This window comes from Cryptotermes secundus, unplaced genomic scaffold (genome assembly GCF_002891405.2).
Source record: "Cryptotermes secundus unplaced genomic scaffold, Csec_1.0 scaffold481, whole genome shotgun sequence".
Taxonomy (NCBI): domain Eukaryota; kingdom Metazoa; phylum Arthropoda; class Insecta; order Blattodea; family Kalotermitidae; genus Cryptotermes; species Cryptotermes secundus.
Genome location: NW_019720570.1, coordinates 1,202,153 through 1,219,740, shown reverse-complemented (window position 1 = coordinate 1,219,740; position 17,588 = coordinate 1,202,153).

Here is a 17,588-nt window from a genome sequence, read left to right as displayed (position 1 = left end):
CACCAAATGCTCTCCAGTATTGATGCTTTTATTACTCCTGGGAATTCTAACCTTCTTTCAAAATACCTAAAACAATAGAAAGAGAACACATTAACAACAGCAGAGGAACAATAGAATGGAGCACTTTAATGTTTCCTGTGCCAAGTGTAGTTTACAATTCCTTTATCTTTTTTGTTGTTTTATGTGGAGGTTTTGGTACACGAACCCCAATAAAAACAATTGAAGGCTAATTAAAACTTTCCTTTCAAAACGTTTTGTGTATTAACGATCCCACAAAAGTTCAAAGACTATCCAGTGTTTGCCTCCAGTTTATGTTATTTTTCTAGTATTTTCTCTCTACTTTTAAATTTAATTTACACCGTATGTATCAACCTTCTTTGTTTCATATCTGACCTCAATATCTCACATGAATAATATCGTATATTATTATTGTTCTTACCGTGTTCAAAAGGATGCATACCAGTTAATTACATTGCTCTCTGTAATTAAATTCCACATATATTTACGTAAATAAATATTATACTTGCGTTGCTCCGTAGAATTTATGCGCCGGTAGCACAGTTTGTTAAAGTTCAAATAGGCTAGACAGAATACTGTAATGTGGACTCCCAAAGTGTTTCTAGGCAACGGTTCGATAAACACGTTCCCGTAAATACGCAACAATGGAAACTGTTTGCTGTGGGCTGTGCTACAGCTCGTCGCTAGGCAAGAGTCTGCGCGCCAATGGGCTGGAGTGATAGCTATCATGTGACTGGCGTTCTATCGGGTTCGTGCCGCGACCGTTGTCATGCAGTGGTTCGGTAAACACGTTTCAATGATAGAGACCGTGTTTTATGCGTGGTCGGTGCGGAGGCTATATAACGACAGTTACAGACACTTCAAATCCGTGTGGAGGCGGGTCGAATACCTCCAGCGTGACCGTGCGAGTCGTAGGAGACGACGAAAAGGGAAGTCTCAAATGTGAGACAGTAAAATATGGTCACGAGTCGCACGGGACTCAGACCCGAGAAAGACTGCGCTGGCAAAGACCAGCAGCATATACAAAAGACAGACCTCCCTCTTGTCACAGAGGACGCTCCACAAAAACAAGACCGTAACTGTCAAACAATAACAACTATTTGGTCATGAGCCCCAGATGGGGCTGGACACCAAGACATACTGACCGACTGACCGTCAGTCGCAATGTGACTTTGACTTAACAAGTTTCAGTTTTTAAGTAACATTGACAAAGTTGAGGGTCCAGGAGGGTTCAGCAGTTGAGAATACAAGGACGAGAATGTAGCGTGTGATTTGAAGAATTTAATTATGTTTAATATTTGGAGTGTGTGACTCAGTGAGCCTGTGCTACTTGTGTGTTGGGATCCGTTGCCAGGAGACGACAAGTGAAGACGGACAATCCTAGTGCGTGTGAAACTGTGAACTGGAAAGTGTGTAAATCAGCGATAGCGTTGTATTTAAATGTAATTAAGAGAACCTGTAACCAAAGTGCTAACAAATCCTATAATCCAAACTAGAACCCGTCATTTTTGTCGCGCGTACCCCCCTACACGTGACAGTACATACAATAACACTTATGAATTGCTTGGTTGTCTAACTTCATGAAGAGTACATCTGCAGGAACGTGGCTCTGTGTAGCCAATCAGAAACTCTCCGACGTTTCAAAAGGACGTATTTCCTCTATCTTTTTGGTAGACGAGTACATTAAGTAAAGAAGGAGAAGTTTAAGGGTTACAAGATTTTATATGATGACATTAATGTTCTAAATCCACATTTAAATTCCTCGGCAATGTATAAGGGGTTAGCGTGATGAATAATTATGGGTTCTAAATGTGATGATTGGATTTATTGGACGTCTCTGTTACAAATACAGTTGATTACAACAGTTCACATACTGGACTCCTTCTGAATAATGAAGCTCTCACTGTTGTCTGAATCTCGGACTAGTCTCTGGTCCCTTGAATTCTCTCTCCAGTTCTCTTGAAGCTCAAAGCTCCTAGTTACAATTCTCTCTAATCCTGCAGCTCACATCTCTCGTTATATAGCCGCAGCACGTACCACATAGAAAATCTCTTCTATTATTGTAGAGACATGTTACCATGCAGTTACCTAGCAACCAGTCTCGGTGCGTATTGTTATAACAGTTGACTCCCTATTGTTGTCACGCGCTTAAAGTGGAAGGTGTTTACCGGCCGTTGCATAGAAACGGCAGTCCCTCTATTATCGCCTGCGTATTCGTTGCCTCGAGAACGTGTTTAGCGACATGTTGCCTAGTAAAAGTTCATATTGCATTACAATATTTTTATTGACTTAATCAACGAAACAGAATTATTTTTTGTTATAAAAATTATTAAACCACATAAATTTATTATAAATGATTTGTTTTTATTTTCAGATATCATCGCCTGCCTGTCATTGGTAAGTACACTAATGTGTGTTATTATTTGGTGCATTTCTGTTGCAGTGCACGGCATATATATTTATTTCTTAAGGTAAAAATTTGTGCCTGTGCTTAACTAATTAATCACCATGCCATGAAGATGTACGGAGGAGTTAAGGTGTAACTCCAGTATTCTTGACCTCGGCACTAGATGGAAGTGAGTGGTTCGCTACACGGCCCGGCCGCTTTACCCTGGGCGGAAAGAACAGGAGGGTCCCATTGGATAGAAACTGGGTGGGCCCCAGCTGCGGAATAGAGGAAATATTTTTGGCCCTGCCATGAATAAACCCCCGGCCAGCAATTCGTAATAGGTCGTAACTATACCGACTAAGCTGACCCGACTCTTACACTTATATATTACAATGTGTGCACTGTAAGTGCAACTAAATGTTGGAGGTCGCGAGGAGCTCTACTTACTGGCTGTAAGACTGAGCTAAAAGCGGGAAAATGTTTGACGAATTAGAATCGGCAATTTGAAAGTCCGGTAGGCACTTGGACAGGTTTATCAACGTTTTTAGACAGAAATGGCCGATTAGAGTGGCCGCGCGGTCTAAAGAATGAATTATGTAAGATTTTAAGTTTTCTTAAGGCATGAATTTTCTTCGCTCGCTCTAACACTGGTGTCTTGGATTCGAAACCCACTCGAGGCATGGATGTCTGTGTTTTTTTTATTCTGTATTTGTGTTGCCCTGTATAGGTAGCGGCCTGCAACGGGCTGATCCCCCGTCCAAGGTGTTCTACCGAGTGTCTTAGATGAACGAACTGAAGTGAAAAAAAGCGTTTCGCGGATGCACTATGCTCCAAGTGGGAGCAACAGGAACAGAAGAAGAAGAGGAAGACAGAAATATTCTGGAACTACTACGCGCGTACTGAAGGATGAGCAGAGACACTTACTTTATGCAACATTTGGCTCCGAGTGCAGGAAGAGAGAAACTGCATCTTCTTGAGCAGGAAACAGCACATGCGCGCTGAGCTTAGTGACCATAGTGTTCCCATGGACAGTATCCTGTGGGGGATACTCCCACCCCTCGGTTCCAGAACCTTCTCCGAGGTACCACGTCACATCAAATATTCACGAGCTTTCGGAATGTTTGTGGTGTAAATCTTGGAGTTGCCAGAGTTAGTGGTCGGATTGCTCTCTTGGGGTCAGCAGCCCCAGCCTCTTCCTATGCAGGGCATTGCAGACCTTTATAAAGGAAACTTTTCTGTCTCTGCTTCTAACCGCGGGCCAGCTAAGTAGGAGCTTCCTCATATCGTTAAACGTAACGCATTAGGTTACACTGCCTCGCATATAAACCGAGGGTAATACGCTGTTTTCCATCTACCATTAAAATGTTAGGCCTGTGTGTTACATTTATGTGCTGTCTAACTTGGCCGGGGACGGAATAGCTCAGTCGGTATAGCGGCTGGCTACGGGATCGACGGCAGAAGGGTTGGAGTTCGAGTCTTAGTAGTATCTTCTCCACGTCGCCCAGACCGGCTCTCGGGCCCACCCAGTCTCCTATCTAACGGGTACTGGGCGCTTTTTCGTCGGGAGTATAGCGGCCGCGGCGTGAAGCTGACCACTCACCCCTCATTCCCTAGTGCCGAGTCAAGAATAGATGGATCTATACACGCACTCCTTCATAGATCTTCATGGCGTAGTGCTTAATTGGTTGAGCACAGGGATAGATTTTACATTAACTTGGCCTCTCATCTCCCCTCCCCATAGAGGAAAGATCAGACGTAGGCGGTGTTTAAGAACAGGGCACTGAGAAGCGTATTTGGATCTAAGACAAGGGAAGTAAGGGGAGGGTGGGGAAAATATTGCTTAATGAGGAGTTTTAGTTTGTGTGGTGTAGTGGTCAGCGTTCCTGGCTACAAATCCAGAGGTCCGGGTTCGATTCCCGGCGCTACCAGATTTTTTTTCTGAGAAGTAGTGGGTCTGGAATGGGGTCCACTCAGCCTCGTGAGGATAACTGAGGAGCTATTTCAAGGAAATAGCGGCTCCGGTCGAGAAAACCGAAGTTAATGGCCGTGGATATTCGTTGCGCTGACCATGCGACACCCTCTGTCCGCAAAAGTTGGCACTAAACTTCGCTGACAAGAGGCGGTCGCTCGGTCGGTATAGTTCGCTTGCGGACTACAGGCCACGGAGTTTTTCTTTTATGCTTTGCTAATTAATATTAGAATAATGAAGTCAAGGATTACAGGGTGGATACGATATGCAACACTGTAACACGTATCGTTAGATCAGAAATTCGTAATATTTTAATCGCAAGAGCTGCAGAGAATTTGGGGCTTACGCGCGAGAAATAGTTAAATTAAAAGATAAATTTGTCTGTGCTTAAGTAATCAGGCATCATGTCGTGAAGACGTATGGTGGCGTAGAGTTACAGTATTCTTGACTTCGGCATTAGATGGAAGTGAGTAATTAAAATTTATCCTTCCATCCGCAATACGGCCCTGGGGTCAACTCAGCCTCTAACAGAAATGAGTACCAGGAATCTTCCTGGGGTCAAAGGGCGGCCGGCGCGTAAGGCTGACAACCTCACCGCCATCTGTGAGCCGATTGTCTAGAAAATGTGGGAGCATCGACGTCTCACAATTCTACGGCCTCCATGGTCTCTTACAGGGATAACTTTATCTTACCTTTTACTCTGTTCGTGATTTTTAATGTTTTTATACATTTAAGTTTCAAAGAACACAAATAAAATTTTAATAATACGTACATAAAAGAGCTAGAATTTATGTTTGTGTGATTAGTTAATTTCTTATTTTTCTGTATATATTAATATAATTAAAAGTAACGTTGGAATTTTTCAGTTTAACTCACTTCCTACGTTCATTATGCCCTGAATACGCCTTCTAGCTCAGTTAATTATTTGTGTTTCGGTTTGAGAGTCGCGAGTACTTTCAACTTTTTTTTTTTTTAATTTTCTAGTATCTGACGTGGAGCTTGAATATACGTAGCTTATGTATTTTTATTCAAGGCAATGTAATATATAAGCAATATAAATGGAGACGAATTCTTTCCTCTTCCTTGGGCGTCTTTTAAAGTGAAATTATACAATAAAATTATTAACTGTATATTTTATTACACTCATTTTCATATACAGTTTTTTTTTATATTCTTGTAGCAAGAAGTGTGACCTAGAATAATGCTAGGCAGTACCGGAAACACGTCTCCATTTTTTATCTGTTATATCCCATTATGTAAATTAATTTGATGCCTTTTTCACTTTCAATTTCATCTGCTGTGAGGGGTTGCAATTCTTTTAAGTGTAAATGCTTTCCGGTCTCACAACTAGGGCTACTGCTTCAGCTATTCTATATTCATATTAGTTCTATACATTTCAGCTCTCCACACATTTATTTCTACACCCCCTTCTCTTGTCCCTTCCCTCACCCCCTCTGTTCCATCCCCACTTTCAATTCCGTTTTCCTAGACTTATATTTATCACATTTGGTTTGAAATTTTCCATCTGATGTCCCCCCCCCCTTTCTATATGTCCTACTGTCCGCTTTATAACTATGCAACCGCCAGTGGCACGTGTTCAAATTGCAGCAGGCCGTTGTTTCAGTTGCCATGACAACAGCACACCAAACTTCCCTGTCGGTCGGCAGAGCTAATTGTTTTAGAATGTACAGCTTATGACTCCATGACATGTCGTTTGTAGTATGTTTAATAGCCTGTCAGCCTATATATCGTCAAACGATAGGATAATTTTGAATAATGAATTGGAAGAAATATGGCGGGGGTTGGTGGTGCTCTATTGTAACGTATTATCGTGTCATTTATATGGCGCGACTGAGTAAAACCACATCAAGGGTTAGGCTACTGGCCTGTTTCGGAAGATCATCTTTTTCTTGATCTACCTAAGTCTCTTCTTCCTTTGTGAGAGTAATTAGGAACTGCATTTGATAATCTTTTTTTTTTTCATATGTTTCAAATTCTGTGTCAGTTTATTCCTGTATTCTTCTGTTCTCTCCTGGAAATCACTTATCCTCAGGACTTCTCTCAATGATGCATTTATAAGACGGCCTTTTGGGCATACCCTTCGACCCATTGTAGGAAATTCATTTCTGTTGGTTGTAGCTGTTGCTAGTCTCTTACTGTCGTAACACAGACCAAGAATCCGCACATCAGAGTTTCAGTGACCATTACTATATAAAATTTTAACAGAGTTGGAAGTTCAACAGAATTGCGAGTTGTGCGCTGGGCCAGGTAAACCAAACACGTAAAAATAATGATATCCAGAGATTCAATCCAAGGTACACAGGCCGAAGGGTAGGGGCATGTCCTGGTCCTCCAGGTCGTTTTTTGGTCGTGAGACTCGATAAAAATACACGTGTTAACGAACCATAATTTAGGAAAACAAACTCAAAATTTGACATCATCGGCATGTATGAAATATTGTTAACATATTGTGACATGTTGAGCTATGGATGACGCCCCTCCCCCCACACCAGCCGTGATGCGCCGAGCGAAGCCGAAGTGAGCCGAAGTTAGCCGAGTCCTAGCATCCTGGTCGCTATGCAACGCGAATCAACAGCGATGACGTCACCAAGGGTACCGCGGGTTGCTAGGCAGCGCGGGTAAACAGGATTGCGAGAGACGACGGTAGTAACAGCGGTTACTACCGCTAGCGTTGCTAGCAACACAGCGCCATGCAACAAGGGTGCTTATTATGTGGCCGTTTTCTGTATTGTCCGATCGAGGCTACACGAGGAGCAGCGAAGGCTATTCACAATTAGTCCTCGAGCTACCTCCGAGTTAGTTCCGAGTTAGCCAGCAACCAGTCAGTTGTATTGTGGCATTTGGAGTGTAGTATTTGTGATACTGCAGATAGCAGTAATTGTGAATCTGTAATTTGGGTGATTGTAAGTGCGAATGTGAAATAAAATTCGCTACATCAAATACGGCGTGAAGTTATTTGTCGCGTTATACACCCAATACGTGACAATATTATAAATATTTTATATATTATCTGGGCTCTTTGGTTTTTGCATCCTTTTTGGGCTTACTTTATTTGTCTGTTGATTCAATCTACTTGATTTTAGCTAATTATTTTTGGTTCTTGGATCTTATGGCGTTAAAAACTTATAAACAATATATTCATGTTCAATAATATTGTAGCGTGTTTGGGTATATCGCGCTACAAATAACTTTACTCCGTTGTCGAATTCTGTAGAACCTTTATTGTTCTTCACGCTTACACAATCACGAGTACAGTAACTATTCACAGTGACATCTCAACTGTCTTCTGCGACGGATGTTCCTTGACTGAAGACTTCTCGTCGAAGCTGGGCTTTTATAACCTTGGCAGCTGCTAGGTAACGAACCCTCTCTTATAGCGGTGGAGACGTTGCATTGTTGGTTCCGCGTTTCCTACGCAATAACCCATTGTTATCGCGTTGTCTCTGTGGGAACCTTCGCGTATTCTCGTAACCGTGGAGATTCGATGTTCTCGGTACAACGGCTCACTGTTGGGATTACAGTGACGCTATTGTTACTTCCTATGTAACGGTCTATTCTAGTGTTTCCATAGGAGCGTCTCTTCTGGACACCAGACACGTTACAATATATATCATCAGTTTATGTTTTCAATTATTTTATCATCTGAAATTAGACCCAGCATTAGGATTGAAATATGTAACGTAAAAAATGTAAAGTCTCTTTGCTTAACTAATTAAACACTACGCCATGAGGGAGTATGGGGGAGTGGATGTATGTATCCACATTTTCTTGACCTCCGCACTAGCTGGAGATGAGTGGTCAGCTTCACGCTCCTGCCGCTTTACCCCCGAAAAAAGAGCCCCCGGTACCCATTTGGTAGGAGGCTGGGTGGGCCANGTAACCGTGGAGATTCGATGTTCTCGGTACAACGGCTCACTGTTGGGATTACAGTGACGCTATTGTTACTTCCTATGTAACGGTCTATTCTAGTGTTTCCATAGGAGCGTCTCTTCTGGACACCAGACACGTTACAATATATATCATCAGTTTATGTTTTCAATTATTTTATCATCTGAAATTAGACCCAGCATTAGGATTGAAATATGTAACGTAAAAAATGTAAAGTCTCTTTGCTTAACTAATTAAACACTACGCCATGAGGGAGTATGGGGGAGTGGATGTATGTATCCACATTTTCTTGACCTCCGCACTAGCTAGAGATGAGTGGTCAGCTTCACGCTCCTGCCGCTTTACCCCCGAGAAAAGAGCCCCCGGTACCTATTTGATAGGAGGCTGGGTGGGCCAGAGAGCTGCTCTGGACGATATGGAGAAGAGAAAATTCTGACCCTACTGGGACCCGAACTCCGATCCCTCAGCCGTCCAGCCCGTAGGCATTCGGAATACCGACTGCGCTACCCCGGCTCACGCAGGATCTAAATATATAGTGTATTAAAATAGAACACGTTAATGCTAGACAGTGGAGTTGATGGTCTAGAATAGAATTTCTGCTCCTATCTGATATGTTTATAATCTTCCTCCGTACGGAGTTCTCATTACCGGAATGTAACGTTCCAGTATACGGTTCTTCGGTTCGTGCTATGCGGCCATGATCATATGGTTACATTCGCGTGTTAGTCCCCTGTGTTTAGTGCAAATAAAATTACTTTTTGGTTGCAAGTAAATTGCATGAAATTGGCTATATATTTGTAATTACATGGCAGGATAAGGCAATACGGAACATTTTATGTCATCAAATATTAAAATAATGAATATTTTTAATTTGTGTTTCACGTTTGAAATTCAGCGGCGAAATTACATCTTCTGTTACTAATGTCTCCTAATTCTGTAAGCTTCAGTTTGAAATTTTTGAACTTCCGCCCTTCTTGTTTAAAGAATTCATTTTAAAGACGAGAGAAAATATGAAAGTCTTTTTTTTTTTTTTTGCTTTACAGAAGGGTATCATGAAACTGAGTAAACTGCACTAGAAAGTACAAAATTATTCAAATGAAAAAAGTGAAATGAGGGGGAGTATAACTTGGCCCTCTTCTTTCATCGCCCCTTGGTTCCCAAGCAGACACGCAGTGATCGCATTAGGATCGTAACATCCTGACCCGTAGAACAAATTTTAACACACACCAGCAAGCTCTAGTACAGGGGAACTCCCTAGCACTACCCAATAAACTGTGCCCCATTTCAGGGCTCCATTTTGTTCTTCTCTGAGCATACGGAAAGAAGAGGCACATTATAACCACACTGTAAAGGCGGCCGCACACCAACTACGTCAAGACAAGCATCAAGACATCAGACAAAAGACGCAGTCTTGCTTCATTCGTGATTGGTTAGCATGAAGCTGGCGTCAGCATCGTTACTCAGACCGGTGCGCGCCGGTTTTCATAAACTCATTCGTTTCAGCTGTGTTCCCTTCTTTGCATCATGTCGCAGACATCGTGTCTTGACTGTTACATGTCTTGACGCATACCGGTGTGCGGCCTACCTGACTGTGTATATGGAGTATCCCAGGAAGAAAGGTAAATATTTTGGGAGTTCATAGTATCGGCCATTCTAATCAAGAAAGTGTACATGTACATGTGTCCTATTCTGAACGGTTTCCGAGATAGAGCTATTTCACTGTACAGTACACTGTACACCAGCCGTATCAAACATGCGACCCCCATAGCCACAAAGTGCGGTCCCTCAACTTTTAGAGCTAATTGATATTAAAATAAATATTAAAATTTTAGTAGAAATATTTGTTGTAAAGACAATTTTCCAACAGACCAGAAGACAAGCAGTCTCACGCAGACATAAATTAGCAGGCTGCAGGAAATTCAGTGTTTTGCTATTTCTAACATAATTTTTTGTGTAATCTCTCTTTTTACATATTGAAAAGCTGTTTGATACTTGTCAAAAATGGCATTCTCTTGCTTTTTAAAACTGTAAGATATGTGACTTTAGGTAATTATATTGAAATTATTCCTAAATAATATATATAATTAAATTTCCTTGTATCAAAATCTAATGTATATTTCTATTTTGAAGTGCGGCCCTGGACTATTATTTATAGGGCTGAGGTGGCCCTCTGTAGAAGTTCAGTTTGACATGCCTGCTGTACACTGTACAGACGAGAAACACGCCATGTCCTCACACGTGTTGCAAAGTGCATTAACGTTGACGGTGAAATTTTCGAAAATATATTATACTAGGTAAACTGTATCAACTTTGTCACTTGTAACAATAAATACCGGTAATGGAAACAGTACGTAATGTCTCTTTCTTATCTGCAGTTTTGCCGATCCCAGTGGCCGCGCGGTCTAAGGCATGAAATGTCTTCTCCCGCTCGAACACTGGGATCTTGGGTTCGAATCCCACTCAAGGCATAGATATTTGCCTGCTTTTATTCTGTGTTTGTGTGTAGATAGCGGCCTTGCGACGGGCTGGTTCCCCGTGCAAGGAGTCCTACCGACTGTTTAAGATTAAGGAACTAAAATGAAAGTGTTTTACGGAGGCTTAGTGCTCCACGTGAGAACAACAGGGATAGTTAAATGGACAGATAGAGAGACAGGCAGACAGGCAGGTAGATCAAGGATTTTGGAACTGTAGAGTGAAATAACTCTATCTCGGAAACCGTTCGGAATAAAATATATGCATTTTTTGTTTTTGTTTAGAATGACAGATGCAATGATCTGATGTAACCGTTCATTTTGATTGGAGGACTGTTGTGTGTAAATTAAATTTGTATTAAGTTAAGATTAACAATATTACAAAGAAAGAGATCCGGCAGATAGCCAGCTCTTACACGCGGAAGGGACATAGTTCAAGTTTTGCTATGTGGACAGGAAGGAACATCTGGTAATTTCCTAGAATTCTGGCAGTTTCTACAAAGTCGGGAAGGCTTTGAGAAAATGAGAGCTGACAGCTTGGGACAGCGATAACTTAGAAGTGGGACGGCCGGAGCCTCACACCCTGACCGTAATGCATCAAGGGGCTGTCGACCGTAGCGTCAGGTCAGCATCTGCCAGAATCACATAGCAGAGCAACATGATTGGGAATTGAAAATTTAGGGAACCTCCTAGTTTGAAAACTTAACCAATGGCAGAAGTGGAGGAGTGGATTTCTCTTGGAGTCTGGGGTTCGTGGACCTCAGAATTCAGAGAGAGTGGAGTCCACCTCGGGAAGTCTTGACACAACTTTCGGCAAAGTCGGACACAAAATTTACAACTACGGCCCTTCCGTAAAGTAGTATAAGTAAAGTCCAAATTAAATGTATTAATAAATTCAGTTGTATTCAGAAAGCTGGAAGGGATTAAATGACCATTAAGTGCAACGGTCTAAAGAGGTGTGTGTGATTGAAGTAGAAAGGTTCTTCCTGCCCTGCCCGAGCCAGACCCGTATAAGACCCGGGATAGGAACTCAGCTCTACAGAATACTAAACAGAACCCAAAGAAACTGAGCGGTGAGAGAGTGGCGACCAACGTAAAGGGCCCAAGGAAGTGAGCGGTTACACTATTTCCTCCTGGGACATCTTGTATATTTGCACGCTCATTTAAAAGACAAAAATACTGATCTCAAGAAGCTCTTTTTGAAAAAAAGAAGCGTTTTTATTAAAATGTCGATAACTGACGATAGAGAGACTACTGTCGCACCCACCTAACAGCAGAACTGAGACCACAGTCAACGCTTGCAGTCCTCAATCAGCATGTTTCATTAACAGAGTATAATGCAGCATCGTCACGATTTTATTGTATAGCAAAGGGCATGGTTGTTATGTGCTCGCCATGTAGACGTATGGGGCAATGGAGGAATATCTCCATTTTTGACCTCAGCACTACGATATGGAGGTGGTCACCTTTAAGCCACGTCTGCTTTACCCCGGGTGAAAGACGCCCCGTTACCAATTTAATAGGATACTGGATGGACCCCAGAGTATTGTAGAGTTGAGAAATATCTCTTCCCCTTGCCGGGAATCAAACCCCGGGCATCCAGCTCGTGTCTCATCCCTACACCGACTCAGCTATCCTGGTTCCCGATTTTTATTTTATAGAGAGAAATAAATTATGTATGTAAAACATGGGATATTGATGAGAAAACCAGAAGGAAAGAGACCAATGCGAAGACCAAGGCGTAGGTGGGTGGACAATATTAAAATATGATCTTACAGAGATAGGATGGGATGGTATGGATTGGGTTGATCGGGCTCAGGATAGGGACCAGTGGAGGGTTCTTGTGGACAGGGTTATGAACCTTCGGGTTCCATAAAATTTTGGGAAATTCTTGAGTAGCTACAGATTTGGCTTCTCCTCAAGAAGGGCTCAAGTCCATAAGTACGTAAGTAACTATGTATGCAAAACACAGTTATCACGACCTACTGACTTTCAAGTAGACGGTTCCTGACAATATATGTAATTTATCAAATTGTGAGGAGGTGAATTAGCTAGCTGCATGTATAATTAATGGAGGTAAGTGCAAAGACAGGAACTAGTGAATACTTGTGTTCTGTGCAATATAAACTTGGAAGGAAGAAGTGTATATCCCTCTGTGACAACATAGAAAATCATTTCATGCAAATGACGTTCGATTTACGTCTCAAATTCCGTATTGTGATTCGTAAACGAGCTGTGAATTTCAGACCAAAACGTTCCAGTAAGTTGCTACATATATATAACTGTTTAACAAGCCTTAGATATGCACGCGGCATGTCTCCCCTTTCTGAACTCAAGACACAAGTCAAGATATTAAGTATCTGACTTGTTGAATCCGTTACACGTAAGTTCACTTAACAGTATATTGCATATATTGCCAGTTGGTTGGTGTTCCGTGGTGACGCGGTCTATGTGTATATTTCGAACACGGTTCTCGTGTTACAATCGAGCTTTCGTACTATGTATTCATAAGGTGACATGAAATTCGGTTCCTTTGATATGCCTAATAAGAATATCTCTTATTATTTTTTCTTCAATTTAATATATATTAAAATGGACATTATATCTTCTTAATTTAATCCTAGAAGTGCCAAATGTCGGAAATTTCGACATTTACAAAAACTGATACATCACGCTGTGTGTGACATCTGTTGGCATTTTATCTGAACTACGTTGTCAGGAAATAAGAGTATCTGCCGATGAAAGAGCAGATCTGATAACCCAAGATTGTGGCATGGTACTTTGGAAATTAAGGCGTATATCTCTAGAGTTAAAGAACTGTAGTAATTACTTTACTCAGTCACATAAGAATTATGATGGTAAAGGAGCATATGACGTCAACAGGTGCAGTGCCAATGAGCGTGCAGTTTTGTAACGAAATTCGACGTTCCCGCGGCAGTTATTCAGGTCACAGGCCTCTGGGTTGTGACTGGCCATCTGAGGATAGAGATTAGCTCCATGTAATATACCCACAACAGTATATTTAATAAATTTTACCTGATGATGGAAGTAGATACAAATTCCGAAAAGCTGTATTTCTTTAACGAACACGAGGCGATGTAAAATATCCAACATATCTGTCAGTTTAGTAGCACTAACTCCATGGAACCGGGTTCCTCTTGTGAACCCATCAGTCACCCAGCCACTCAAGAATTTCTCAACATTTGTCGGAGCTTGAAAATTACCTATCGTATTCACAGGAGCCCTCCAATGGTCTCTGTCCTTTTGTAACACAATTCGTCATAAAACATGAGCCGGAATAGCTCAGTCGGTATAACGACTTGCTACGGGCTAGACGACCGAGGGGTCGGAGTTCGAGTCCCGGTAAGTTCAAGAATTCTCTCCACGTTGTCCAGACCAGCTCTGGTGCTCACCCAGCCTCCTATACAGTGGGATAAAACGGCCGGGGGGTGAGGCTGACCACTTTCCTCTAACTACTGCCGAGGTCAAGAAAATGTGGATCTATGCCTCCACTACACCATACGCCTTCATGACGTAGTGCTTAATTAGTTAAGTACACGGACAATTATTTTTCATTGTTCATAAAACATAAATGTCCTTGCAGAACGTAATATCGAGTTTTCACCGTACGATTTGATGTAATGGTAACGTTATATAGATTTGTATTCAGGAGGGGATAGTTCGAATCTCGGTTATTCTAAGATTTTTTTCCGTTACTTCCAGATAATTATGAGACAGTATTTCAGTGAAGCGATGTTCGCTAATTTCTAAATCCATTCTAATTCACCGCAAATCAAATTGATACTAATGACGTCAAAAATTTATCCACAAACGTATCGAAATAATTTTTTTTTTCTATTTTCCCACTGGCTCTACAGCCCCCTTGTACCCTGGCCTCTTATTTTCAGTTTCATGACCAGTTTACAGACGGTAGGACTCCTAGGACGAGTGATCAGCACGTATGAATTATAAAATATTTACTCGTAAATCAAGGTAGGTCCTAAAATTTGGGTGTCACGCTTTACCCAAGGACACGAGAGGTTGTACTTGTGTGCGCACTATCAAAAGCCAATGGTTCCATGCTCCAACCCCTCTCCCACCACCTCACAGTTTCATCTCCCTAGCGGTTGAGGGATGTTTAGCAGGACTCCCTAACCGCCGTATATAAATCACTGTCACGCGGGGAACAGGTTGACAACCTGCCATTTACATGTATAGAGAGGAGAGGAGAGGAGAGGAGAGAGAAGGCTAGGGTCGAAAGTTCACCTTAAAGACAAACAAATTGCAACTGAAACTCATCCAGCTTCCATTACGAGCAATTCAATCTTGTGATTGCAATGCGGGTAAGACGTGGTCCAGGCTCCAAGTGACGTCACCAGCCAAGCTGGTGCTTCTGATTTCGTGCGAATAAAACATTGTTTTCACGAAACTCTGAATTTCACTAAAAATGAAAATCACTACTCCCTGTTTTCATGTGGCTTGTTTTACGGCGTTCCCAACATCTCAACAGCTCAAATGGCAGGTAGAGGTGAAAAAAATGTCCCTGTGCTTAACTCATTAAGCACTAGGCCATGAAGGCGTGTGGGGGAGTGGATGTATAGATCCATATTTTCTTGACCTTGGTACTAGTTGGAGTCGCCTGTGGTTCTGTATGGCTGTGAAATTTGGTCTCTGACATTAAGGGAGGAACATAGATTGGGGGTATTTGAGAATAGGGTATTGAGAATATTTGGACCAAAGGGAGATGAAGTGACAGGAGGTTGGAGAAAACTGCATAATGAGGAGCTTCATAACTTGTACTCTTCTCCAAGTATAATTAGAATGATCAAGTCAAGGAGGATGAGGTGGGAGGGGTATGTAACACGAAGGGGGGATACGAGGAATGCATATAGGATATTGGTGGGAAAGCCAGAAAGAAATAGACCACTGGGAAGACCAAGGCGTAGCTGCAGATTTGGCTTCTCAATAAGGGCTCAGCTCCATAAGTTGTAAATGAGGTATTAGTTGGAGGTGAGTGGTCATACGTCCCTGTCGCTTTACCTCCGGCACCTATCGGATAGGAAGCTGAGTGGGCCCCATAACCGGTCTGGACGACGTGGAGAAAATTCTGACCCTACCGGGACTCGAACTCCAAACCCCTCTGTCGTCCAGCGCGTAGGCAGTCACTGTACCGACTGAGCTATCGCGGGACTTCGTAATGAAGTCATAAATAACGAATCTGAAAAGAGCTCGGAAACAACCTTGGCCTTATCGTGATATTATCACGTCTTTTTGGAGGAAATGAGGAAAACCACGAAATATTACAATCAGGATAGCATCTGTCTAGTTGGGATTCGAACTCAGCACGTCTCGAATACAAGTCAAGATCGTTACTGCTATAGCAACCTTCTGAATTACTGTCTTCTGAAATGTGACGAAGTGTGCTGTACTGTAACGTTAACCAAGACTTAGAAACCCACTACGTCCACTCTAAGGGTCCATGGTCCGCCACATCGCAGAAGGCAGGTGCAGTACACATTTGGGCTTCAGTAACAAACGGTTTAGACTCACTACACGAACGAACTCCTTGGTGTAAGTCAGCAAGCGAACTATACCGACCGAGTGACCGCCGCTTGTCGGCGAAGTTAGTGCCAAATTTAGCGGTTGGAGGGTGTCGCGTGGTCAGCGCACCGAATCCCCACGGCCTTTAATTTCGGTTTTCTAGACCGGAGCCGCTATTTCCTTGAAATAGCTCCTCAATTATCCTCACGAGGCTGAGTGGACCCCGTTCCAGATCCACTACTTCTCAGAAAATCTGGTAGCTCCGGGAATCGAACCTAGACTTCTGGACCTCTAGCCAGGAACTGATTCGGAGAATCAGGAACTTCTAAGTTCAGGGAGCTGAGCCCTTCTTGAGAAGCCGCCAGTTGTGTATCAAGAGCTCAACGTTTTATGGAACCCGAAGGTTCATTACCGCGTTCACAAGGGCTCTCTACTAGTCTCTCACTTGAGCCAGATCAATTCAGTCCACACTACCCCATCCTATAACTCTAAGATCCACCTTCATATTATCCTCTCATCTACGTCTTGGTCTTCCTAGTGGTTCTTTTCCATTTGGCTTCTACAACAATATCAAGTATGCATTTCTCTTTGCACCTCATTCGTGCTACATGCCCTGCCAACCTCATCCTCCTTGACTTGATCATTCTAATTATACTTGGAGAAGAGTACAAATTATGAAGCTCCTCATTATGCAGTTTTCTCCAGCCATCCATCAGAACCTTCTAGTAACCTAAAAATGGACCTTCAGAGGGCGGGCCGCTATATTCCTCAGGATATAGGCCGCGCCATAGCTCAAGCGGTTAGTTGCTGGCTTCAAACGTGGGGGCCCGGGTTCGATCCCGGGTTTGGTCAAGTGGGATTTGTAGTGGACAAAGTGGCGCTAGGGCGGGTTTCCTCCAAGTACTTCGGTTTCCCCTGCCAATCTTCATTCCACCAAATTCTCCATCATCATAATCACCCGGGGCAGGCTACAATAGGCCAATCAGTGGCCGCCGTGCCCAGTGGACCCAGTTGGACTCCACCCCCACGAAGCGAATTAATTCCTCAGGATATTATATATGCAATATTATTTTGGGGAAATGGTCGTCTTCATAAGAATGAAATTAATAATTTTTGGAATTCTAGAGAAAATCGCAAATTTGCCTTTGGGGGAGCACATCATGAGCCTCAGTTTCGGAAGCCGAATGTTCATATTCACCCGATATCGACATGTAACAGATAAACTTTTAATTTAAAATATAAATAATATCCGTCAGTCCGTTCGTCGAGGCCCTAGCGTGTCTCATTAACA